This window comes from Stylophora pistillata, chromosome 5 (genome assembly GCF_964205215.1).
Source record: "Stylophora pistillata chromosome 5, jaStyPist1.2, whole genome shotgun sequence".
Taxonomy (NCBI): domain Eukaryota; kingdom Metazoa; phylum Cnidaria; class Anthozoa; order Scleractinia; family Pocilloporidae; genus Stylophora; species Stylophora pistillata.
Window position 1 is genome coordinate 11,677,701 of NC_142523.1, and position 27,967 is coordinate 11,705,667.

A 27,967-nucleotide genomic window follows, 5' to 3' on the forward strand; every position below is an offset into this window, starting at 1 on the left:
TCTTGATGATCCTTGATCGCTCGCTTTGCAAAAAGGGCGTGTTGACAATAATGAGAAGACCTGAGAATAGGAACAACCTAGGAAGACTAAGAAGAGAATATTCGGACAGATTTTTTTCTCGATTAAACGCAACTTAAATTTTATTTTTATGGACTACGAAAGAGACTGGAGTGGGGTTTGAAACTGCCAAGAAAAAATGACACCAATATAAATGTCAAAGTAGATAGACAAAAGATAAAAAGGACGTAGTCAAAAGATTATTATTTGATTAATTAATTTTATTGTCATTATTTTCTTTCAGTCAATGTTCTTAAAAAGGAAATCGTCTTTTCGAAAGATTCCCCGGTGATAAATATCACAGTTGCTGGTGGCGAAGAACAGCAAAAGAGCAAAGTCGGCAAACGAAAGCCAAGAGGTGGAAGGAAAAGGTCAGCATTAAAGGTAGAGGACGACCACCTTGTAAAGTGCCCAAAAACAGGGCGAAAGTGTTGAGCGAAATGAACGACAGACCAAGATGTTGGATGATCTAAATTTGGCTATGTGCGACCAAAAGAAATCGTTAAGAATTTTTGTTATTATTAACAGCCATGATTTTTCCTAAAACTTTATCATTTTATTACTATAATGGAGACGATGATGATAACGATGATCATTTAAATCGTCTTTAATGTATTTAGTGAATTAGCCTTTCAATGTGTTTGTAGCTCTGGCCAGTATGTTCAATAGCACAGCGGTCAATGAATTTACTGTAAGGTGTGGTCGTTGCCAGAAGTTAAAGATTGTACTAACGGACAGGACTCCGTAGACTTAAGCTCCATACTTTAAAAAAAGTACTAAAAATGTTGAGCATTATCCTTCAAGCTTGTCTGCAGAAACATTTCTATTTAAAGCTTCGGAAGTTTTACTTTGAAGTATCATCATCAATTTTATTTTAAAAGAAAACCACTGGAGATGACCATCCAGAGAACTTCTGTATTGTCAAAGAATAAAGCAGGTGTTTAAAATTCATTGCTTTCTTAAAAAAAGGAAAGATTACTGGAGGTCATATTTTTGTTGCTGCCTTACAGAACACTTTAATATAGCTTGTCAAAACCGTCGAAACGAGGAAGATAATGCCAAGAAACAATGCAACAATAGCTGGAATGAAAAGAAATATGGAAGCCTTCCTGAAGAAGAGTGGAAGCCGCGGAGGAGATCAAGAAAGTCAAAGGGATGGAAGTGTAATGTGAAACGTCGGTTCACCTAAAGGAATATCAGCGGGAAATGACAGTGATCGTGATTTAGAGTTAGACAACATGTAAGAGTCCTTCACATTATTTGTAAGATTGTGATATTATACTAACCAATCGGCCACCATCAGCCTAAGTAAAACATTTCTTTTCCTTTTTTTTGTTAAAGATCCTCTGATCTATTTACTTCTCGATGTATATTAAGATCTTTTGCAAAACGGCGTATTTAGTTGTTGTTATACCGATAGTCACAAGACAAGATGAATCCACATTTATAATATCAGTTCTAATTGCTAACTTTCAAGATTGAATGATAATATCAGTTATTAAAACTTTTAAGACTTCAGTAGTCAAGTGGATCGTGTATTTTTTATACTACCTTGCAATTACAGATTTCAAGACAATTGCCCTAAGGCAGCGGCGTGTGCAAACGAGTTTGGAGACGTGGCACAGTGTGACAGTGACAGAGAGATTGAAGAATTCAACGAGAGACTGAAATCTTAAGCGACTGCCGGTCTGCTGCAGAGCAAAGCTGTGAAACCGAATCTGACATTACCAATCACGACACAATCACGAGTTGAGCGCTTTCTGAAATACATTAAAACGACTGTCAACAATACTATATATATAGGGTCAGGCGACAAGTCTTTCTCATGTGTAAATTTATTTTCCGTGAACCGTGAAACTCGAAAATTAATTATCGTGTTTCGTGATTTGCGTTTTTTAATTGCCGTGAACTGTGCGCGTGACCCCCCCCCCCCCCCTCCCTTACGGCCCCTCTTCAAGGACTTAAGGCTTGGTTAACCTCGAACTAATTTTTCCTTCCTTTGTCTCAAATTTACCCTGATAACTCGAACTGAAAGTATATAACTTCATTCGACCAAGGTCAAATCGTCAGTACATGGCTGATTGACACGTCCCAACCTTTAATCGCGATCGATACTAACGTGGTAACATTTATGAGAACGTAACACATTAAGCTAAACTTTCAAAAGTAAACGTTCTTACACTGAACAAAGTAAATATACGAAAATTTCTGGAGACTAGTGCCGGCTGTTATTTGTTGTTTTTTAAGACAATTTCGCACATTAGATATTGATGCTCTCGTCTAAATTCCCTCATACCACTGTAACCGTGCGTGACATCAACAGAAAAACATAACCGCATGTTTGCTATCGCGTGCTTATTGGAGGCTGCATATATAATGAATAAGAACCAACACAGCAGCTATAAGAGGTGAATATAACAAAGATAGTCTACGAAAAGACAGAACCTGGGAGAAAACCAACGAGCATCCATTGGATGAAAAACCCCACCGCGCTCGCTGCAGTAAAAGAGGGGGAAGAAAAAATCCCGGCCCAATGGATAGCACTCTCCCGAGCGGCCGGGTACAGTCTTAAAATACTAAACGTGTTATTTAGATTCCTTAAGATTGTGTCACTAATAAACGAGAATTTAAATTGTCTTTAACATAGCCATCCTTAGCGTTTTCGCTGGCCTAACGACCCTGTCGCTTAAAAAGCCGATCGGGAACTTCAGCGTTAGCTGCAGAGGTGGCTCCTCCAGCTCTTAAGGCTATGGATATCAATTTTAGAGACGTCTGTGAGTTCTCTAATATGCTTCTTTAATAAGTTCTCTGGTTCTCGAGTTACTAATCCCCCGGCCCCGTACTTTCTGCTTAGAACGAGGAGTAGCAAGGGCTCTGGCTTTGAACACAGGTAAATCTTCAAAGAGGTCAATTTGTGAAGCTGTTATGTAGTTCTTTAAAGCCTTGACAGGACAAGTTGGAAGGTCTGACCTTGCGATAATAATCCACGATCCAATTCGGAATTGGTCTGTCTAGGAAGATTCTAAGGAAATAAAAACGTACAAGGGAAAAAACTTTACTTCGCAGGCCTTTATGTGACATAATTCACTAAAACGGAAAAACCCCGGTAACTAATTAAGCATAGGCGACTGATCTAAGATCAGAAAGAGACAGAAACTTAGAAACTTATCTGTTACCTTGGATTTCACGATCTTAGGGGTCACAGAATCCTTTTCGACCTTTGGCCTACCCAAAGTTCTCTGAGATGCGTTAACCATCGAAGAAACCAGAGGGTGAGTAGACATTTTTGATAAACCAGCCATCTGATGTGCCCAATCAATACTGTAAACAGCGTTAAAAATTGGAGCTGGAGAATTAGCCTCATTAATCAGACACTGCAAGTAAACTGTGACCTGAAAGGGATTAACAGGAAAACAATAGACGTAATTTGATGAAGTCCATCGTTTCCATTGTTTGAACCCTGCAAAACGCTGCTCTTTACCAAAGAGACTGTGGTTATCACGTGTTCAGGGACCGTTGAGAAGAATTCCGTCCACTTTTCCGATTATAACATAACCAAAGTAAAGCGCGCGCTCGGATTGGTCAATTTAGCGTCCCCCATTTGCCCATGGGTGTACGCTGCTGACGTGAGCAAATGCAAAGACTATTTTTCCGCGCGCGCTTGTTTTTTTCTGGTCACGTAAGATTTGTTAAATAAAAGGGAACTCTTTAGCTACAATGTGTTAATGTTATGTTATAAAACAAATGGTAAACACCACAGCGTACACTATTGAGTTAAGGATGCACTTGGGAGGTTTGCTAAGCACTCAAGAAGCTAGAGTCGCTCTCGGCTATCGCCTCGAGCGACTCTTACGCTTCTTTCGTGCTGAGCAACCTCCCGCGTACATCCATAACTCAATAGTGTACGCTGTGGTGTTTACCATTTGTTAACTGGAACACATCTGAAAATGAATAATGTTAACAGACAAAGGACAGACAAGAGAAAACACCCCCTTAATAACAAAAGAGTGAATCCACTAGATATTAACAATAAAGAGTAATTGCTAGGTTAGTAAACAAATAATCATCTTAGTTGTTCAAAATCTATTAGCTGTCTGTTTTCTGACTTTTATTGATCGACATGAATTCCATCTCCTGTCAGCACCTAACCACAGTCGTTCGATAACAATGCGTACATTTCCACAGCAATAAAATAGCCGGAAATTCATAAAAAAAAAAAATGGTTCATGATTGATGTTTATTCAGCTCTTAATTTGTGGGTCACATTTAAGTAAAAAAATCGTTCACGTGGACATGAAAAGATCTCATTACCTTAAATCACCATTAACGAATGAAGAAATAGTCAAATCACGATTCACGAGAAAAAAAATGCTCAATTACGCTTCACGTAAAAAGTATAAGGGACCCCCTAGTAGCGTGAAAAACTTAATTGTGTTCGAGACTTCAGGAGTATTCGTCTTACTGCGCACGTGCACGGCTAGATTTGGCGAGTATCCAAAATATATATTTATCATGTCCTTAAATACCAACCCATGCAAGAATGTTCTTTATACCGACATACTAGATATTTTTAGAGGAAGGTTGGTCTTCAGAAATTACTTCCACCTGGAAAATATTTTTTTGACCTCTCAACTTGTGTTTCGTTAATCTTTTTACTTGCGGATAATTTCTTAGAATTTTGCTTAATTCATCAGTCGTGTCGCAATATCACTCCATGCGCTTTCTTTGCGTCTTAGTTGTTTCGCCTTGATACACGGCACTAAGGATAGGCCGATACGAATTTTCCGAATCGATACGATACCGAGTAAGATATTAACGAAATAATTTGGATATATCAACAAAGTTGAAATGGTAAATTGGCCACCGTAATGATTACAAAAGCTGACGTTTCGAGCGTTAGCCCTTCGTCGGATGATTGTAATCATTACGGTGGCCAATTTACCATTTCAACTTTGTTGATATATCCAAATTATTTCGTTACTCCCACCGACGCAGCCCCAAACAGTTTCTTTCGAAACTATCAGCCTTTATTCATAAGATATTAACGTTTTTCTTCAATATCGATACTGTGACGTCATTAAGCTAAATGGTAATTCCAGTGATTTCATTGGTAAAAATATAGGTTTATCTTGCACTGTTAAAGTTATGCAGTGTTCAGTGCTTTATAGAAGTGTCAATAAGACAGTTAAAAGTTTAAAACCGGACTCAGGACTCAATGCTCAATGCCCAACCCCTTGTCAGCGGTTGTTCGCTAGCAATTTGGTAAGTACTAGGTGTAATCCTTAATGTATGTTAATGTATCCACATGACCATGTTTTCCCATATGTTCTTCCGTATTGATGCATGTATGAGGGATTTCACCAAGTACCTACCGGCAATTTCCTACAGCCTTCTACTCGTGTGCAATGCTTTTTACACCTACTAAGATTGTAAAAGTAAGAAATCTTGACCCGAAACTTAAAACCCTAGGGCATTTCTTTCTAGTAATTAATTGTCAAGCGTTCAACCTCGTTGTTTTTTATTTCACCTGTAGTATATGCTGATCACCTGGTTGGATTTTGCGTTTTCACTTTTCGTGGATATTAAGGGTAAAATTTTTCTGTTTCTTTGCTTGTCAACTAGAGTAAAGGGCTCTTTAACTATTTATCTGCCATGAGTGAGCAAGACAGAATTTCTCCATACAATATCAATACTGTATCAAGCAGACACGTTATAGTCATTTAGAGGACTATTAGTTGATCCAATACCAAATATCAAATTCTCCCAACTAACATCGTAGGAATTGTGTGGCAGATAGTAAGGAGAATTACTAATGAGATCTTGGAAGTGAAGGATTGAGTGATCTGCACAAGGTTAAGAGCAGATTCTTCAATAGTTCTTATGCTATATTGAAAATTCTGGCCCCAAGCCTCTTTTTCACTAAACATTTCATGTGTCTCGATTTCGACTCTGATGGAAAGGCTTTTGTGCTGAAGCAAAATAAAATTCTTTCAAGGATTTAGGAAGCAGTTTTCCTGGAACTGTTGAGAGAACTGCTTTGGGACATTACTTAATATCGGCGCCTGTCTAAACAGGTCTACATTATACACTTAATGTATGGTCCCAAAGGAAACAGTTATCTTTGGCCAAGTGTCCTGATTTTTCCCTCGACTTCTTCTCGGAGAACATCAGGACTCGAGGGAAAACAAAACAGCTAGTTTTCCAATGGAAGATACATTAAGTGCTTTGTTGCATATTTTTAGGATTTCCCTTAAACAATGATATGGCAAAAATTTGCTGTTGCAAGCGGCGCGCGGGAAACAACTGCGCAATTTTATCGCGTTCGGGATGCATTTGTATTTGATCAGGGGCACGTTGACCAAGAATCAACCAATAACAGCGCTCCTTTAGTTGAGTGAAAGTCTAGGTATATGACAATATTCAAAATTATCGTAAAAATTCTGGCGTCTAAACATAACCCTTAATATGTGACGTTATCTTTTCTGAGAGAAAGGTTTCTTGCGAGTGTCGGTTATTATTTTTTTGTTTTTCAAGACGGTTTCGCAGATTAGATATTGTTGATAACGGCCTCGGTATGATCACTGGTGCAGAAACGGAAGAAAAGAACCATAAACCACTGTGTTAAATGTACGTGACGACTGAAATTGCTCTTAAGAGCTTTTTCTTACCTTAAAATATTTCAAAAGTTTTGTTTGGATTTTTTAAATTTGAATTTGAACATTCTAGGAAATGTAAATCGTATCCGATTGACGTCAGTTAAAGAATGTTCAATCAATTAAAATGATCACGAATTAGTGGTAACGAGTTGCCAGTACTCCAATTGGCTAATACTGCGTCTAAATGAACGCTGAGATTGACCGAGCCAGTACCAGGTCGCTCAAGGGGCATGTTGTTTCGCGGCCTCAATCTTTTTTGTTGTTTTATTAGATGCAGAGCCAGAAAAGCTTCATAAACTCACTTACAAATTGTGTGCTTGCAAACCGTTCTTCTCATCCATAATGGGTGGGAGGAAATCTTTGATCTGTGTGGGAATGTGAAAATGACCGTATTTTGTCACAATACGATTTACTTTATCCCCGCATATAGCTCTGGCGGTGAATTTTCTATAGTCCCCCTTCCCTTCACTCCCCCCCCCCCACCTTTTTATACTCTGTCGGAGGCGAAAAAGTATAAAGGGTGAGCACAAACTTACCAGTTAACAAATGCATACTACCATTTTCAGTTGAGTGAGAAGCAACGAAAGTTTGGCGATCAATTTTTGAGGTTAAAACCGTGTTTATGTTTTTGTTGTTTTTGTTAGAGGCGAAGTGTCATTTTACTTCTTTTGGCGACCTTCCAACAGAGAGATAACGTTGACGGTTGACTGTTTGAAAAAAACCCTTTTGACGGTTGACGGTTAAATTTTAAGTCATTTAACGGCTGACGGTTAATGTTTTGGAGTGTAGTTTATAAAATACACGAACTTTTTACCCAAGCGTAAATACGGGATTTGTAAAAGGAGAAGCCCCACGCCACCTAAGAACGAATTTTTCTCGCGCTATGTTTAGTTAAAAATGTACACAGTTTCGAAATATCCTTCCAGAGTAGAGGAAACCTAGATGAGCGTTTTGAGAAACGTATCTCCGGAGTTATTTCTGCAGGAGAGAACCATGCTTTATAAGAAAGAAAATAGCGGGCGCACAGAAGAAAAAATTGCCTTTAGTAGCACAATCTTATCCGGCTTTGCCAATTTAAACCTCAAGGACATACACATGGGGAAATGACACCTCAAAACTGACCTTTATTATCACATCGCAAAGGAAAGTCATCAAGAGATATCCTAATAAGAGCTAAACTTTGAGGGTAGAAGATTTAAAAGAACTAGCGAATGGTAGGAGACGCACATGCCCATCAACACCTTTCAACGGTCGACTGCCTATTGCTTTCGGCTTTCCGGCGTGACGCCTCACGCAAGGTAGAGGCTTTCATGGATTAAGTGAATATTTTTATTGCTCAAATTAAACTGTCCTTCATTCAATGATCAAGATAGAAGATTTACCACACAGCGCTGCGATTAGTTAATTTTCCTTCACTTAGGAAAGTAGATTTACAAATGTCCTTGTAGTAGTGACGCTATGTAACGCAACACACTAAACGCAACAATGGGCCTCTTCGCTACGTAAAAGGGTGTCAAACACTATCACTTAAAATGCATAAGACATTTGTACCGTTGGAGCGCATTTGAGCGCGTTTGATCAGAGCTGTGGACGAAGGATCAAAGTGGCCATGTAAATCTTTGAAAGGCTTCAAACTACGACGTACAACGAATTTGACCTTCTCGAAAACCGGCCTGAAATTACATGCTAAAAAGCAGTGCTTGCGTTTGTCCCTCAGAACGATCGAATACGCGACAAATACGTACGAAAAATGCTTTTACATACTCAGAATATATCATATTATTTTTACCTATAGTGAAAGAAAAAAGAAACGGCCTAACTGTTAGGAATGTTCAGTCAAAATCTGTCGATTTCTGCCGCTTTTACTGCCATATTGAAAATAACGCCACCACAATGCAATGCAATTGGAGTGCGCACACCGCCTGCTCAGTCCCCAAACTTCGTCGGCTTCTCACTCAGCTTATAATCGTAGTAAATGTTTAACCGAGTTTAAAAGTTCTAAATACTCAAAAAAAAAAAAGATAAACAAAGTGTTACAACTGACTGACTTGACTAATGGGAGACACTGCTTTTGTAAAGGGTCTGATTAAATACGGCCGCCCCAATGGAATATACTGCAGAGCAATTGAATTACTACAGGATTTGTTACATTGTCACCGATGTACTAGCTGAAGGCCTTCGAACAATCTTCAAACAAGAATGGGACAATCGCTACAGGGCAACCCTGGGAGAATGGAAAGATGAATCGAAAAATGGAAAGGACTTTACGAGCCAAGTCAGAAAGAGAAACGCCCATCTCTTGGCAACCATGGTCAATGGTGACAGAGCAGAATGGGATTGTACCATGCTGTTTTATGCCATTCTTTATTCCGATTGCATCTGCAGTCTCCATCCAGCTGTTCGGTCAAATGTAGATGATCTCAGAAAATTTCGTAATGAAGACTTTGCGCATATACCAACAGGCCACGTTTCTAGTGGAGATTTTCAAAAATGCGGTTTTAAAGGTAAAGACTGCATTTCATGCACTCCGTCTTCCGACTCAACAAATCCATCAAATCCAAACTCAGACAAATTTCCCAACGGAAGAGTTAAGAAATGTTCTGAAGAAAGTTGACAACCTTCAACAACAGGTTATAGAGAAGGAAGTAAAACTTGAAGAAAAAGAAAATCAACGACAGACCCTTGAAGAACAGTTGCAAACCAAAGTCTTCCCATTTTGTATTCTCCCTCCTGAACCTACACATGACGTCTTCCCTCGCAGATCAGAGGTTGATAGAATCATACAACACCTCATAGAACTCAAAGATGCCAACCACGACAACTTAAGCACCTTGTACTTATCCGGAAACCCCGGAAGTGGAAAATCTCAGCTGGCCCGTTTAACAGCCAAGCGAGTTTTCGACCAGAGCAAAGAAACACCGTCTGCGATTTCATTTGCCATGACGCTTAATGCAGAAAGTTCAGAAACACTTTTAGAATCATATGTCTCCTTCGCTCGACACTGTAATTGTCCAGACTACTCAGTTACAGACACTCGTAATTCCAAAGATCTGAGCACAGACGAAAAAATTGCAGGTCTCAAGACGCTAATAAGCGCAAAAATTGGGCATTACACGTCGTGGTTGCTGGTAATTGACAATGTCACTATTTCGTCTCATGTATATACGTACTTGCCAGGTCCGGGAAACCAACAATGGGCGAAGGGCCAGTTGCTGATAACAACACAAGACACCAACTCTATTCCCTTAGAAAGCTCTTTCATTCAGCACATCTCTGTAAGCAAAGGATTGCTACCTGATGATGCCAGCTCCTTGTTAAGGCTCCTTTCTGGCGTCACTGATAACGAGGTAGAAAAACAACTTGCACGAAATCTGGATTACCAGCCACTGGCTTTGGCTAGCGCCGCCATCTATGTAAAACAAATCCAGGATAGCAAAATAACTTCAAACTTCGGCTGGACCGACTTTCTTAAGAAATTTGAAAAAGGGCAGCGAAGTACAATTGAGAACATTCTTGCCGAGACAAACCCAAGTTACCCGAAAACAATGACCACAGTGATAACACTCGCCTTGGAAAAGATAATGAGATCCGACAGAATTGTAGAGCACTTGTTCACTTTTCTTTCTCTTTGTGCGCCACAACCAATACTAAAAGATATTGTCGTCCGCTACATTATCGAAATGGAAAAGGAATATGGAGATGAAGATGCGATTGGGGTTAAGATAAGTCGATGCCCATTGTTGTTGTTTGACGAAGAGGAGAGCGGTGTTTGCATTCGAGTGCATGGGGTCGTCCATTACGTTGGTAATTCAGTAGCAAAGAGATCTGCAAAGGATACGCAAATTAAATGCATACTAAGAGCTGCTTCATCCTTCTCCAAATTCGAAGATCGAGATTCTCTTGTCATTGGTACAAAAATTGTTCCTCATTTGGCAAAAATGATTACAGATGCCGAACATTTGTTTTCTGTAAAAGGATTATCTCAAGTTGCTCAAATTGCTATACTGACTATGCAGGACTATTCTAAAGTCTTAACAACCCTCGGAGATATGTGCCACGAGCACTCTCGATATCCAGCCGCGAGAGGATACTTTTCAGTAGCCCTGGAAATCGTGAAGTTAAGAGATCCGAGTGATAAATTCCGAAAATCAGATATTTATAATCACCTGGGTCTTGTCCACGAGGAACTGGGAGATCTAAAGCAGGCAAAAGACTGTCACGAGCAAGCACTGAATGTTCGGCTGAAGAAGCTCGGACCTGAGCATGTTGATGTCGCAACGTCTTACAATAACCTGGGCCTTGTCCACGAGCAGCTGGGTGACCTAAAGCGGGCAAGAGACTTTCACGAGCGAGCTCTGGAAGTTCAGCTGAGAAAGCTCAGACCTGAACATGTTGATGTCGCAATGTCTTACAATAACCTGGGACTTGTCCACGAGCAGTTGGGTGACCTAATGCTGGCCAAAGACTTTCACGAGCGAGCTCTGGAAGTTCGGCTAAAAACGCTCGGACCTGAGCATGTTGATGTTGCAAAGTCTTACAATAACCTGGGCCTTGCCCACGAGCAGCTGGGTGAGCTAAAGCAGGCAAAAGACTTTCACAGGCGAGCGCTGGATATTCGGCTGAGAAGGTTCGGACCTGAGCATGTTGATGTAGCAAAGTCTTACAATAACCTGGGACTTGTCCACGAGCAGCTGGGTGACCTCAAGCGGGCAAAAAACTGTCACGAGCGAGCGCTGGATGTAAAACTGAAAAAGTTTGGACCCGAGCATGTTCATGTCGCAAAGTCTTACAATAACTTGGGTCTTGTCCACCGGCAGCTGGGTGACCTAAAGCAGGGAAGAAACTGTCACGAGCGGGATCTGGATGTAGGGCTGAAAAGGCTCGGACCTGACCATGTTGATGTCGCAAAGTCTTACAATAACCTGGGACTTGTCCACGAGCAGCTGGGTGACCTAAAACAGGCAAAGGACTTTCACGAACGAGCTCTGGATGTTCGACTGAAATGGCTCGGACCTGATTATGTTGATGTCGCAAAGTCTTACGATAACCTAGCCCTTCTCCACGAGCGACTGGGTGACCTCAAGCGGGCAAAAGACTGTCACGAGCGAGCGCTGAATGCAACGCTGAAAAAGCTTGGACCTGGGCATGTTCATGTCGCAATGTCTTAAAATAACCTGGGCCTTGTCCGCCGACAGATGGGTGACCTAACGCAGGCAAAAGAGTTTCACGAACGAGCGCTAAATGTTTGGCTGACAGAGCTCGGCCCTAAGCATGTTAAGGTCGCAACGTCTTACAATGACCTAGGCCTTGTCCACCTGCAGATGGGTGACCTAAAGCAGGCAAAAGACTGTCACGAGCGAGCACTGTCTGTTCGGCTAGAAAAGCTCGGACCTGACCATGTTGATGTCGCAACGTCTTACAATAACCTGGGGCTTGTCCACAAGCAGCTGGGTGACCTAAAGCAGGCAAAAGACTTTCACGAGCGAGCTCTGGAAGTTCGGCTAAAAAAGCTCAGACCTGAGCATGTTGATGTCGCAACGTATTACAATGACCTAGGCCTTGTCCACCTGCAGATGGGTGACCTAAAGCAGGCAAAGGACTGTCACAAGCGAGCACTGTCTGTTCGGCTAGAAAAGCTTGGACCTGACCATGTTGATGTCGCAACGTCTTATAATAACCTGGGCCTTGTCCACAAGCAGCTGGGTGACCTAAAGCAGGCAAAAGACTTTCACGAGCGAGCTCTAGAAGTTCGGCTGAAAAAGCTCAGACCTGAGCATGTTGATGTCGCAACGTCTTACAATGACCTGGGCCTTGTCCACCTGCAGATGGGTGACCTTAAGCAGGCAAAAGACTGTCACAAGCGAGCACTGTCTGTTCGGCTACAAAAGCTTGGACCTGACCATGTTGATGTCGCAACGTCTTACAATAACCTGGGCCTTGTCCACGACCAGCTGGGTGACCTAAAGCAGGCAAAATACTGTCACAAACGAGGGCTGGAAGTGGGGCTGAAAAAGCTCGGACCTGAGCATGTTTCTGTCGCAAAGTCTTACAATAACCTGGGCCTTGTCTTCTGGCAGCTGGATGACCTAAAGCAGGCAAAAGACTGTCACGAGCGAGCTCTGGATGTTTGGCTGAAAAAGTTTGGACCTGAGCATGTTGATGTCGAAACCTCTTACAATAATCTGGGCGTTGTCCACTGGCAGATGGGTGACCTTAATCAGGCAAAAGACTGTCACGAGCGAGCGCTGGATGTTTGGCTGAAAAAGCTCGGACCTGTGCATGTTGATGTTGCAATGTCTTACAATAACCTGGGCCTTGTCCGCGAACACCTGGGTGACCTAAAGCAGGCAAAAGACTGTCACGAGCGAGCTCTGGATGTTTGGCTGAAAAAGTTTGGACCTGAGCATGTTGATGTCGCAACCTCTTACAATAATCTGGGCGTTGTCCACAGGCAGATGGGTGACCTTAAGGAGGCAAAAGGCTGTCACGAGCGAGCGCTGGATGTTTGGCTGAAAAAGCTCGGACCTGTGCATGTTGATGTTACAATGTCTTATAATAACCTGGGCCTTGTCCACGAACATCTGGGTGACCTAAAGAAGGCAAAAGACTGTCACGAGCGAGCGCTGGATTTGGGGCTGAAAAAGCTCGGACCTGAGCATGTTGATGTTGCAACGTCTTACAATAACCTGGGCCTTGTCCACGAGCAGCTGGGTGACTTGAACCAGGCAAAAGACTGTCACGAGCGAGCACTGGATGTGTGGCTGAAAAAGCTGGGACATGAGCATATTGAAGTCGCAACGTCTTACAATAACTTGGGCCTTATCCACCGACAGATGGGTGACCTAAAGGAAGCAAAAGACTGTCACGAGCGAGCGCTGGATGTTGGGCTGAAAAAGCTCGGACCCGAGCATGTTGATGTCGGAACGTTTTACAATAACCTGGGCCTTGTCCACAGGCAGATAGGTGATCTAAATCAGGCAAAAGACTTTTACGAGCGAGCGCTGGATGTTTGGCTGATAAAGCTCGGACCGGAGCATGTTGATGTCGCAATGTCTTACAATAACCTGGGCGTTGTCAACTGGCAGCTGGGTGACCTAAAGCAGGCAAAAGACTGTCACCAGCGATCGCTGACTGTTCGCCTTAAAATGTTCGGTGCGGAGCACGTCAAGGTAGCAGATACTTACAAAAACCTGGGCGCTGTGTACAGTTATTGTGGTCTCATCCAAGAAGCTAAAGAGTGTTATGATCACGCATTGACGATTTATGTCAAGAACTTTGGCTCTGAATGTGACGAAGTGAGATTTGTTGAAAAAGCACATGCTGAGCTACAAGCTATATAGAGCAGAACTGAACATTAATAAGACATAAGAGCTTTTGCGTGAGTTTATTTCTCATCGGAAATTTTGAAGTCCAGGCTGCAAAAAAATACTTTGTCACTAACAGCATCACTAGTGCCTATCATTTCTTTACTGACTGAACACTCTCTCAGAAAGCCTTCTTAAGAATTTTTGAAAGTCAAATTAGAGTAGTTCAGTAGTAACCGGAAGCCTTGACTTAAATAGAAGTGGAATGTTCAGCTTCCATTTTCAAAGCTTTATTTTATTGCAGGTCTCGCATTTCCATGACTTGTTAGATTCTACAGCCCTGGGTTGTATGTTAACACACAAGGTGTCACCAGTCATTGCAGTGGTGACATTGCCCATAGGCGTCACCAGTAGGAGGAGTAGGGGAGGGGGTATGATTGATCTGGCTCGCGGCAAAAAATTCAACGGCAAACAATAAAGGCAATAGTGTTTATGTCTCAAAACTATTTGTCTGATAGTTGCCCCTTGGAAATTTGATGTTCTTAAATCTGGCATATTTGTGTTTTAAGAACATCAAATTTCTGCGGGGCAACTATCAGGCAATAGTTCCTCAACAAAAACACTCTATTGTTTACATATCCTCCAACCAGACCATAGAGGAGGTATAGAACAGAACTTTGACATACCAAACCCTCTATAGAATAAAGCAATTTCCAAAGTAGCACTTTGAGTAGACTTGCTCACAAGTCGCGCTTTTGAGCGCGTAGCGCGAGCCAAGCCGAGCGAGCGATAGCGAGCGAAAGCGCGACGGTCGTGCTAGTCCTACCACACCAGAACAGAAAACCAAGCGAACGACTTTGAGAAAGTCTACACTTTGAGGAGTTCCACACTGCTCTGAATTTTCTACTTGAGGAGATGTATTGATATGTTTACACCAGTTCTTGTCTTTTTCAACTTGTTTACTCTTAGTACCACAAAATAAGTGTTTTAAATTATTTTTAAATATTTCTTTTTGGATTTTAGTGTTCCTTGCACAAATACAACTCACAACCAATGACAAATGAATTAGAACAAGAACAAATGACATTTGAATAAAGTATTCACATACTGTTTACTTCTCAATGATTATTTCTTGTTTTATTTCTGTTTAAATGAAGATGGGTATTGTTTATCACCCCCTCCTCCACCTACCCCCCTCCAAAAAAAACTGAAAAATTTGTGGGAAATTTTATCATGATTAATGGGTACTGAGTAACCCAAACCTGCAGTTTAATTTCTTTTCTCTTTTGTTTCCAAGCTTTCTTCCTGTCTTTTCCATTTCGACAGTCAAAATTTTTTTGCCCCAAAACAAAATATGGTATGCCATCAAATTTCAATTTTTGGTCTTCCCACATGACTTTTTGTGTTGTAGCTGATGGGTCTAAAACAGAACTATAATTTAGTGTCTGCCTGGGTATTCTTATCACTTATAATGTGAAATATTCTAACCTAGTCTTGGGTTAGAATATTTCACATTGGGTTAGAATCTTAATATGAAATCACGATAGTTTTTTACATCATCTCGGATGGAAGTTACATGCTCTGCTGGGTCGAACAAACAAATTGAAAACAACATCTCAAAGTGCAACTCTATAAAAAATATCAAGTTACCTCTCTGTGCATATCAAATATGGTCGATCGCATTAAAAAAACGACTCATGTAGCATAGATTGAGGCCGACTATTATCTGTTGTTTCTCCAAACATTTTCAGATTATCCATCGCTGATTATGGACTTGATAGGGTCAGTGATGCGGAAATCGAAAAAAGGAACGATGAACCACTGTGTTATATGTTACGAGTTAACGAAATTGCTCTTACAAACTTTTTCTTCTTTTTAAATATTTTGAATTTCAGTTGTCGTCTTATTAAATTACTCTATAACCTATACGAATGGCGTTTAGTTCTGATGCTTTTTTTTCAATTTGAATTCGAACATTCTAGAAAACGTTAATCGTATTCATTTAACGTCAGTCGAAGAATGTAGGTTCAATTAGACTTGAATTTCACGCGAGGCTAGAGATGACGAATAACCCTGGCAGGTGACAGCTTTCTCTCGAAAGCTGGCAAACCCATTTCATAAGAAGCTAATCTGGATTTGTTCGAAGCGAGAATAAGTGAACTTTTTAAATTCTTTTGTCTCGTTCCAGCTTTATGAAATAGGGACACGCGCTTATTAAGTTCAATAATCCTAAATTCGTAACTGTTGGGGCGTTAGGCTCGTTACTCGTAGATCCGTGAAGATCAAATCGAAATTGAGAGTTCAAGCAAAGATATAAAGGCTTCAGTTTACAGCATACTTATAGAAATTAAGTTTTATACCACTTATACTTACACATCTAGTTGTGGTGCGTTGTAATTTAGAAAAGTTAAGAAACAACAAAAAATTCTATCGCAAGCTTGATATTAGAGGCTAAAGAGCTAATCAGAGTGCAGTCAGTTACGTTTGGCACGTGCGACAACCGATATGTAAAAGTCAGAGCTGAAAACTACATTCAAATCGCATGAACTTTCGCACGCTCACTCTTGAAACCATAGCAACACTAGACTAAAAATGGCAGAATATTTAAAAAATTGAAACGCGGTGCGATTTTACCCTAAAGGTAGAACGCTAGTAGAGAAATTAAGCTTCAAACTTTCACCTCAGATGTCTCTCTAAAGGGGCACGAAATATGTTTTGCACATCATTGTGTCATCCTCCCTGAAATCAATCGTTCTATTTCGATCATCAAAATTTGTTTTGAGTAAGCCCGGCTGCGTTAATATCGACACGTAAGCTGAGCGGTCATCAGCGGTAGTTTTTCTGTTATACTTTCTCCCTAAAAAGGTAGTCTTAATGCATCAAGGATTTTAAGGCTTTCAAGTTTTTAAAAAAAAACTACACTATATCATACCGTTGCTATGGATTTATAGGCGTCTACGTAACATGCGCAGCTTTATATATGTATTTAATATAGAACCAAAACCTGTCACTCGCTCTTAGGATTTATACGTAAGGTGGAGATATCAATTGTGACTGTTTAAAAAGTCGTCTGTGACTTTGTTGCAACGAATGTTTGACTCTTTTTGGAGTATGTTTCCTCTAGACCAGGTAAATTTAGTTTCTAGTTTTTATATCGAAGTAAAAATTTGAAAATTGTTCATAGCGGATTCATGGACAATAGTAGCTTTTTACTTGCTTTATGTGTTTTAATTTCACAATTGAAGGCGATGAAATCTGGAACAACCTTCAATTAAGTAGGCTAGTTCGGGCTGATTATTAAATGCATAACGTAGCAACACTTGGATAGTTTTTGTTTTGGTAGTTCGAAAGGTTCGTTGGTAGAGCAAATACCCCTAGAAAACGCGGTAAATATTGATCCTAGATTTCCGTTATGCGAAAAATCCGCGCGAATACGTAGAATCCACATGGTTCTAATCATGCGCCATTTGTCGGTCATTTTCGTGAAATGAACACGCTTGCTGATACACAAAATACTGCAGCTATTTAAGACAATTTACATAATGAGCACAGAAATTCATATGTGTGAAATCCTAGCCACGCCACTACTTACCATGATATCAACAATCCTAGCCACGCCATTACTTACCATGTTATGAACAATTTAGTGCACTTTTCTGAAGCCTCAGTTAAATTTCAAGTAATAATGTGTCGTGAGCCTGTCATGCCTTTGATTCATTTCTTCCAATTTATCGGCGAAACAAACAAACTAAGGAAATTTTTCACGGGTGGATATAAACACTGATTGAATTTGTAAACTGCGATATATAAAGCCAATTCACTACGCTTGGCATGCGTAAGTTCGAGATTCAATATTGAGGCAATTTGAAAATAATGGTAATTTAGCGACACCCAATCACTACAGAGATTCCATAACTGAACCCCTCACCTTTGTTGGGCGAAATATCGATCTCCAGCACACTAAAACGTTATTCCTCAGCGAATGACATGAGTAAACCTTTAAAACGTCGGTATATATCTAAAGGACCACTCATTTATCGCCTGGAAGTGGATGGTAAGGAGGGGGAGGCTTTTTGCGATCGCTTGTTTTTCAGAGTTTAAAGCAATTAAAGGGCTGACCATAGAAAATTGATTGCCAATGAGAGGGGATCATTGAAATACTAAAAACTCTTAAGGAAGGGGGAGAAATCAGGTGAATTTTATTGTGACACAGCCAAAATCCTCCACCCCCCATAGATAATGACCGAATCCTATACAATGATTAAGATCTGCTATTGTTTTAAAATAACAAGCGCGCTTTGCCATCTTCTCGCACTTAGAGCTTAAGCTTAATTTTCCTCCTCTTTCTCCTTCCTTCTCCCTTTTCTCCTTTCCTTGTACAGCGGCCGTGCCAGGGAAGGGAACTCTCTTAGCATAATAACAAATAGAGCATCAAAATCTTACATGTGAATTTATAAGACAGAAATCCAATAAACACGACTGTCTGCATTGTTTATACCATGAATGGACCATGCCAATTTTCTTATATTTTTTTTAACCTCTACCAAGTTGTCAAGCCGCACTATTTCAGATCTATTGTTCAGGAACCAGTCGTTAGTTATAGCCCAGAGGGGGAGGGGGTGGAGGATTTTGGGGATCATTTGGTTTTTAGGGAGAACAGAGGGGGAATCAGTCGTCTTCGCTAGAGTATAAAAGGAAAGAGCTATAGATAATTGACGTCTGTCAATTATCTGCCAATGAGAAGGGCGGGGTGGGGAAAAGTCATAAGAATTTTACAGGGCCTTACCGGGGATTAGCTAAGACATGATAATTGAAATCCTCGCCCCCTTCCCTCTCCCAGGCGATAAATATTGACCACTCCCTGAGTTCATTTCTCTGAAATAGAATCTGCACTGAGATTTTTGTCAACATTTACCTTTTATTGTTAATTTATCTTCTATTATAAGAACAAAAAATTTTGAAATAAAAAAAAGGGAATTTTTGAGATAAAAAAGGGGGTCCCACCGTTTCCGGGGCTCGTTTAGGGAATGCAGTTCTTATATAATTCCTATATTATCATGAAAATTATATCTAAGAGCACTGGCTAATTTGCGTTTTCGAAAATTATTCCTTTTCCTCCGCTACGAATCTATTTCAGCGGATGAATGACATTGCTCAATTCCGAGAAAAAAGTTAATAAGTCATCGTGCTCGTACGCGAGAAAATGCCGATTTACCTCTGGTGGGTTCCGAATATGAGGGGAACGGATTTTAACCACAACCGAAAAAAAAAAAAACATTGAAATATTTTTGAAGCTTTTAAACCGAACCGAATATCCGGCGATCAAACCCCGTGTATTTCTCCCCCTTCCTTTGATCCTCCACATTCCCCCGATCCCCCATAATCCCCCCTGCCCCTTTTCCCCCCTTCCTCTCCTGATCCTTCCCTTCCCAAACGAATCTGCATCGTTCTTTTCTTCAACGTTACATTTACCCTTGTGATTTTCTTCATGTGTATCAGCCATCAGGCGATCAAGAAAGAAGAAAGGCATGGTACATTATGGATCATGAACAAGCTTATCAAATCAAGTTCACTTTTCATTTTGTTCTTTAAGTTTAATTTGCTGGCTTTTGTTTGTTTGTTTGCTTGTTTGTTCTTTACTTTAAATGAGCTTTTCTCTTTTCTTCTGGAAAAATAATTGAGGTTGGATATGACCGAAATTTCTTTTAGGAAATAATTAAAGCGATTTTCTGCTTATGAAATCAAAGAAGCTTCAGTCAAAATTGAATTGAGTTGTTAGTCACATGTAAGGTAGGGTGTGATTTTTCATTAGATTGCCATGGTAACCATGTCTTTCTGGATATGTTTAGTATCTACCCATGTACAAGGAAATGTGCATCAGCTGGAGGAGAGAATTGACATTCAGATCTTGGTAGTTAAAGGGACAACGCAGTGAAAAGCATAAACGAGTAGAAAATATCTTTTATAGAACGCGAGGCGATTCCCACAAAAGGTTTTCCTCAATTACTGCCATTGAATTAGTGCTTTTTCTTTTAGGTTTGAAAGATGATGCCACAAGATCCCAGCAATTTATTGATCAACTTAAAGTTTATGAAAAGTCTCGCTTAGATACTACTGTTGTTGATAGCGTGGTGCTCTCGATAAAGTATACGTTTTAATTACGAAGTGTCAAAATCTTAAGTACAAGCCAGATATGCTAATCTTGCAGACTGCAAGTGCTCGTGCACTAAACTATGTATGCTAATTTCATTGCGAGTCACATGTGAGCGTGCAACACTGTCCACTTTAAAGAAAGAGTACTAAGAAGAGCGATGATCGCGTAGTGTCTGTCGGATTTATAATGTTCAGAAATCTTGCGCTCTTAAAAAGGCAAAATTACAATTTCGAAAAAAAAAAGTTTTTTGGCAGGAAAATTGTCTCTGGAAAAAAAGTCTGCGTTCTTGAATCGTGCTTAGTGTTTATCAAACAATATACTAAGTCTTTTAGCGGGAAAAATGTTTTCCGATGTAAAAAAATATTTTCTCCCGTCAAAAGTCAAGTATATCTTTGGTTTTAACACCAAACGCCGTTCAAATCTGCAGAAAGGTTTTTCCTCTTGGCAACCCTCCATACGCAAAAAAAGTAAAGCCTATATGATACAATGTATATAGGAAGTTCATATATTTTGAACGGCGGTATTAGATACGTATGATGCACGATCCTCGCAATAGAGAGCGCTATATATGCAATAGCGAAAATCAGACCTGAAAAAAATCAGGCCTGTACGGGATTCGAACCACTGACCTCTGCGATACTAGTGCAGCGCTCTACCAATTGAGCTAACAAGCCAACTGGGAGCAGGCCGTTAAGTTGATTCGTAGTAAACCCGTGATGATAAATCAGATACAATGTATATCTAACGTTCATATATTTTGAACTGCGGTATTAGATACGCATGATGCACGATCCTCGCAGTAGAGAGCGCTATCTATGCAATAGCGAAAATCAGACCTGAAAAATATATGAACTTCATATATACATTGTTTCTGATTTATCATCACGGGTTCATTACGAATCAACTCAACGGCCTGATTTTTTTCAGGTCTGATTTTCGCTATTGCATAAATGTGCTCTCTACTGCGAGGATCGTGCATCATACGTTAAGCCTATATTTTGACTAGTTACCAGGCCCAAACAAACCCAAACAAAACCAAGCACCTTGTCGTGTTGTAAAAGTCTGGATTGACTCTGCCGTGACCTTTGACGACCACACTGATCTTAACTGTCCTCGAGCTGCCTGGATAATTTACGTCGTATCAATAGAATAAAACATCTTTTGGACAACAAAACTCTTACTTTAATTATTAACGCTCTTGTTTTCAGCAGGCTTTTCTATTGTTCTACTGTTCGGGATAATACCTCTAGCAAAAGCATTTTCTAACCTACAACTCATTCAGAACTTTGCTTGCAGAATAATCCTAGGTATCAAAAAATTTGATTATGTCTCTCAGCTGCGCGCAAATCCCTTGGTTGGTTAAGTGTCCCTCAAAAACTTCAATTAAATACCGTTACCATGGTCCATCAGAGTAGAACAAAGCAGGCACCACCCTATCTTTGCGATTTATTTCATGATAGATTTAATGTGTCCGGACGAAATACTAGAAATATGTCACAGTTAAACCTTGGATGAACAGTTAACCTCTTCTAAGTAATTTTCACTGTCACTACTTTCTTGCTTAGAGTCACTTATTATCTTATATTTTACTGTCACTAAATCAAAACAAAAGCAAAAATCCAAACCAAATTTTCAATGAAAAAAATTTATGATTTTACATTTAGTCAAGAAGTTGCCTTGACAAAATAACACTTCAACCAGCCCTGACCTAGTTGATGAAACAGACACAACTTTCTTTGGAGCCTTTATTTTTGCTTCTTTACTCATCTCCTAGAAAGGAAAGTGATATTACATGAGAAACTAATACTAGTAAATTTCATTTTTTTTTAACCTTCATTACACAGCAATTGAAAAAGAATCTTAAATTCACAAAATTAAAATAATTTGTTAGAGAATGCCTCACAGGTGCATAGTGCTGATTCACTGGTTCAGAAGTGATTGGCAAGTGCCACTGACCGCCAAGCAACCAAAGAAAACAATCTCCAACTATTTTTTGTTAAATTGACAGAAATATACTCCTTTTTTTATTTCTGTATAATAATATATCAAAAAAGCTATTCACTCAAGTGTTGGTGAATATTATAGTGGTGTATATAAACCCAGCCAAGTGGCAAGGTTAATATCCACCATTATTCACCTCCACTGAGGTGAATACTTGCTACACGGAACAATTTGTTTTACTTCTGTTAGAAAGAGAAGAAAAATACTCTAAGAAAAATATGTTTTAGTTCACCAGAATTTCTAATGAAGAACAAAATACAAAACTTAACCTGGACAGCAAAAATTGAAGGTTTTTGTTTCAAATCACTGCTTACCTGAATTTTACTCTGCCTCTCTTTCAGCTCCTCTGGAGAAATAACTTCTTCTGCTACCTTGTTTATTGTATTGTCACCTAGCACCTAGAAGGTCAAACGGGAAGCTTAACACTTACCCATGCCACTCTCATAACAACTAAATTCTTGTTTCTCATTAGCAAAATACTGGACATGTCACAAAACTGAAAAAAAAAAATGTTTACATGTGAATAAGAAGTGGTTCATTGAGTAGATTTTAAGTGCAGCTCAAAGATAAGGGGTCCAAAATATGCTTGTTAAACTCGTACAGAGTATGCCTACTTAAGAACAGCAGCAGACTAATCTTGACAGACAAACATGTACAATGAAAACAGTGTTTTAAAAAATGCATCCCTATTCTGGGATGTCAAAATTTGTCAACACATCAAGGCAAATTGTGAGAATGTCTTAAGTAACTCTTTCAATACCAGAAGTGATAATTAACAATTGTTCCATGAGCGTGTATTGTAAATGAGATAATAGATAGCCAATGAGGTGTGTAGCGCCAAGTTGGCTATAATCATCTCCTATCCAACAAGCGCAAGTGGAATAATTGTTTTATAAAAAACGCCCCCAAGATATTAGACAAAATCAATCTTCTCTTCTTCTCTTCTTTTTAGCTCCCTTTAAATTTTAAGCTAATGCGTACACTTACCATAATTGTAGACTATGGTATATTGGCTCATATACCATAATCATGGCTAAGCCAATAAAAAGTCTTGAATTGCATTATCCATTTGTGACCAGGCTCACAACTGTGCATGACACTGCAATATTTTTTTGTTATAATTTTAGAATTACATCTTCAGAAACTATTTCCTATGATAATCAAATTATCATACACACAGGATTTGCATCATAAATTTCCTTTAAGTCACACCACCACACCTAACTATTTCCTATGATAACCAAATCAACCTAAACACAGGATTTGCAGCTAAATTTCCTTTAGAATGATCACACCTAACTTCCAAAATTTTAGAGAATTTCTTGCTGTTGTTCGATTCCTTATAAAAGAAGTACAGTTAGTTAGTTTAACTCAGTAGTTCAGAGTGTCAAGACCAGCACTTACAAGCTCAGAACCTCTTGGTCACAAAAAACGAACTCCAGTACGTGAAACCTCAAGTTAGTGACCTATTTTACTGAGGATTTGCTTGCAATCACCCTTTCTTTTTATCAGTAGTATTTCTTTTGTACTTTCCTGTATAAATAAATTTTATTGTGGCTATAAGTCTGTCTCGTTGTTCAAATAACAACATCAGAACCTGCCTCAGTCACACAATGATCCAGTTTTTAATACTAACATGTAACCTCTCACTTAAACAATTGAAGCATTATTCAGCCTACATACAGGTAATGAGAATTCTTAAACTTATCAGGTAGAAGTTGTTATCTTGATCTGACACCAAATTCCTGTTACTAATTTTCAAGGAAATGTGTAGTGGCTAGAGAGGAGAGTTAGCAATCAGATCTTGGGAATCATGTGAATTCTGAAGAATTGAGTGAATAAGTAGGTTCACAGTGCAGCTCAAAGATAAGAGGCCCAAAATATGTCTGTTAAACTCATAGAGAATCTGTCGAAGACCAGGGCAAGACTAGTCTTGACAGAAGAGCATACACATTTAAAACAGTGTTTTAAAGCATGCATGTCTATTCTGGGATGTCACAATTTTTCCAAACATTAAGGCCAAGTATTAGAAATTGTCTAAAGGGATATAATTCACTCAAACTTTCACTAACTAAGCAAGCAAAATTGAAGAGTGGGAGAGAAAAAAAGCCCTGAGTGACTTACGACAAACTACAAGGTTCTCCTTCCAAATTGTCATGTATCGCCTGACAAAAAAGTGAGAAGTTGGTGTTCCATCACAAATAGCCTTAGGGTTCTATTCTAATCACCCCTTTAACTGTTATCTCACCTTCACTGGTACAGCAGACATGAGTTGAGCCTTTGCTCTACAGTTTGGACAGTCTTGAATGACTAAGAAGAAACAGGAAATTAAAAATAACTTCAATCATACTTTTTTGTCCCTAAACAAAATTCTCAAATGTCATAGCTTAGCAGCTCAATTTAAGCAACAAAAGGACAGTTCACAAATTATGCCTTAGTTTGCACCTGAAAAGTACACATAAATTGTTCTTTTTCTTACAGAAAACAAGTGAACATGCAATTTAAAAGTTTTATATCAATGACTCTCTTGAAATTATGGTTATCTTTTTAATTCTGAATAAAAAAATTCTACCCTTACCAATGAGTGGTAGTATAAACTATAATTGTAAAATAATCTGACATGACCAAATAGATTTACCTAATAACCCTAACATCAGTATGCATATTCTCCATACTGCTCTCTATACATTCGCTAGGGTGCTAAGAAGGAGAATTTGTTAAACAATGAAGAGCTTATCTTTTGTTGGTGACGATTTTCCTAATTCTCCTGACCTTTATGTGTGATACAGGGGCGATATTGTATTGAGAAAGTAGATGTTAGTCACTCTTGGGGATAAAGAGTTTAGATGAATTTGAACTAAAAACAAAAAATAATGCTCTGCAACATGTCTTACCAAAGCCAGTCCCTGATACAACCAAAACAGAAAGTCAGTGAGCAAGGCAAAGTGTGTGCTAATACCATGAGTTCACACCAGATACAGCAAAGTAATTCCTCATTTAAATCTTTCAGGCACTTCTTTGATCTGCTGTCAACTACCAGTCAAAAGAAAAATTTAACATGAGCTCTGGTAATGCCATTTAAACAATTCTCCCTGTGTTCTTTTAGAGAAATACTTGGCAATTTGGATGGAGAATATAGCATTCTATAGAACTGAGGGGAGAATGGCTAAGTGGCGATACTCCTAGTTGCTTCATGCCAAGAAAACCAGGATAATTAGTCCAACTGGGTGGGTCACTTTAAGCTCTAGTACAGACTTATCTAGTAACTTTTTTTTATCAGATATGACACTATGGGCTTTTTTCCCACATATTTCTTCAATATACAGAATGCCTTCAGGGGAGAGTTGCATCATGCGTCATGAAGTTGTGTTTAATTCACCTAGCACTTGGAGTTAAATATACCTTTGTTCATTTTAGCTTCTTCCTGTGGATCAACCTTTTGATCACCTTCCAAAACCTGAAAAATATATTAATGCTTATGATGGTGGCCAAAAGCACTGTGCTAAAAGATGCTAAGATACCTTAAAGAATAAATAATTTTAGTTAAGAAGTGTTGTTGTTGTTGTTGTTGTTAGATACTCCTAAAACCATATATCTCTACCATAGAAGTTTCAAATGTGCTTCCAAAACAAAAATAACTACTTCTCTTACTCTCAACATTGATTGCCAAAATATGACAAAAATAGTATCCAGACTTAACTGAACAACACTTAAGCCAGTGACATTTATGATGGCATTTAAAGAAAATTGAGAGAAAATTGTCAGAAGGTCGGGTTAGTCTTCCTATTTCAATACAGCAACAGGTAGCCTCATAATTTCATGTGTCTTTCTAATGATTGAGATAATATCATACACTTTTCTGGAGCATAAAACTGAAATTCCTCCTTTAAATAATTATGTTTAATTTGTACATTTTATTAAATATCTGCTACAAATTAAATATTGTGGTTTCACTATATGATGCCTTTAAATTATAAGAAGTCAAGAATTGACCTGCTTGCCTTCCATGCTGCCTTTAGCCTTCTTTTCACAAGGGGAACTGAAATTATCAAAACACAACTCAACCCTAGGCCTGACCTGTTTTGCATCTGTGTTTACATAACGACCATAAGTAATGCTGTTTTACTTTTTTTTTACTAATTTTTATTTAATTATATGATTCAAGGAAATTCCATTTCATGACTCATGAATTCTGCCTTTAATTGCACTTGAAACTGATATATGGCATCAGTTTTTGCAAGCAATTCAATGCAGAATTCTACAGGCAAGGGGATGCTTAACTGATTTGGAAATCTATTTTATCTATTTAAATACCTGTCATGCTTAACATAATGGAGAAGATACAGTATTGCCACTTTCCTAGGAGGGTATGCCAGTCCATTGCAGTTCATCCCCTTTCTCCTTCCCCCTCAGTAAGTTCCTCAAGTTCCCCTGACAGCTTCTTCTGTTACCCTTTTATACACTCTTGGGTGGAGAGAGGAGCTGTGAGAGCACACTGAGTCATGTCTGTGAACACAACACAATTGCCTCTCTGTGGACAACTTATAAACAGGTACCCTTCTATTACAGTACATGAATTCTTCTTATCTTATTTTCATAAGACGTCTTATAAGAATTCATTATTCTATCATATTTCTAGGATCTAAAACCCCACAGTCCCCTCATAAATTTTTCACTTCTCTTTCTAAAAGCCCACACTCCTTCCACTGGGTCCAGTAGCCCTACTAAGGGACCAGTCATTTATTACAGGGTGGGGGGGTTGGCTGGTGCAAATGGGGTGGGGGCATACCATTTTGTGCACCTGAAAATGGGGGGCTGCATAAAATTGTGCAACCATTTCTGAGGGGCCATGTACTTTTATGCATTCCAATTTCCGTTCCACAAAAAAAGAAACACTCATGGAAACATTAACATTAGTCAAATATGATTTATTATCAAAGTGATGGCATAACAAACCAACATAACATGGTGTATTAGCAGTTCTTTCACATTGGAAAAAAAACTTCATGGATTTCTCTGTATTACTCAGTATCACTGTCCTCTGATTCACTGTTTGTGGAGCTGAGGGCAAGTACTCTTTAATTACTGTACAAGCTAGATCACTTATAAGCCCTCTTTCCATCATTTGCTTTAGCCAGTAAACTTGTGTCCCTTTCAAGGATATTTGAGCAGCCAACTTCCTTAACTGAAACCTCACCATCAGACAGTAGTTTGGAGATTAAAGCCTTTCTCTTATTTTCACTATTTGCTTTACTAGTTTGGTGAGTTTCTGTGGTTGAGGGCAGGTCATCTTATTTTATGTACAGACTCAAAGGGGGGCCACATTATGTTATGCAGTGGCAAGAACAGGCTCATGGGAAATTATGTATAGGAAAATTAAAATGCACCAGTCCACCCCCACTCCAGCCTCTAATAAATGACCGGTCCCTGACACCTTTCAAAAGTACCCCTACCTCTCTGTCATGTACCTATACCTTAGCACTTCGCTTGGTGATACAGGATTTTTCCATTTACTTCACCTTCGCACACTCCCATCTCTTGATCCTTCTCCAAAGGAGCCCATTTCTTCAGAATCATAATTTTTGGCAGACCTCACTAAAAGTATAAAAAAGCTCTGAATCGTACGCTGACAAACTCTGTCTTTCTTTTGTTTTAACGCCTGCACCTTCAAAGACAACTACATCACCGTCGCATAGGACAGCGGAACTACGCTTTGTTAAGCCTGCAGAGCAGGAGTAATTTGGGCGAGCGAGTGCTTAGTTTTGTCTCAGGGAGAAATGGCCGCCATCTTTGAT

General features: G+C 39.3%; 1 protein-coding gene, 1 long non-coding RNA gene and 1 pseudogene across 8 annotated transcripts in view; 2 read left to right on the top strand and 1 right to left on the bottom strand.

The window, feature by feature from the left end:
• LOC148730293 (uncharacterized) overlaps positions 1-27,967 on the top strand; it is a 141,050-nt gene that overhangs the window by 13,325 nt on the left and 99,758 nt on the right. The gene's annotated exons all lie outside the window — the stretch shown is intronic.
• LOC148730295 (uncharacterized) overlaps positions 8,815-27,967 on the top strand; it is a 63,728-nt pseudogene continuing 44,575 nt past the window's right edge.
• Positions 20,153-27,967, bottom strand: LOC148730296 (uncharacterized). Of its 7 annotated transcripts, none has more exons than XR_016001259.1 (6): positions 26,487-27,967; positions 25,575-26,211; positions 24,421-25,205; positions 23,160-23,271; positions 22,487-22,668; positions 20,153-21,941 (listed from the first exon to the last, which is right to left on the bottom strand). It is a non-coding gene; the product is annotated as an uncharacterized LOC148730296 (long non-coding RNA). The 7 variants fall into 7 exon arrangements; XR_016001258.1 differs by having other exon boundaries at positions 24,421-24,482; positions 25,067-25,205; positions 25,575-27,967; XR_016001255.1 differs by lacking the exons at positions 23,160-23,271; positions 26,487-27,967 and having other exon boundaries at positions 22,487-22,570; positions 24,421-24,482; positions 25,067-25,205; positions 25,575-25,823.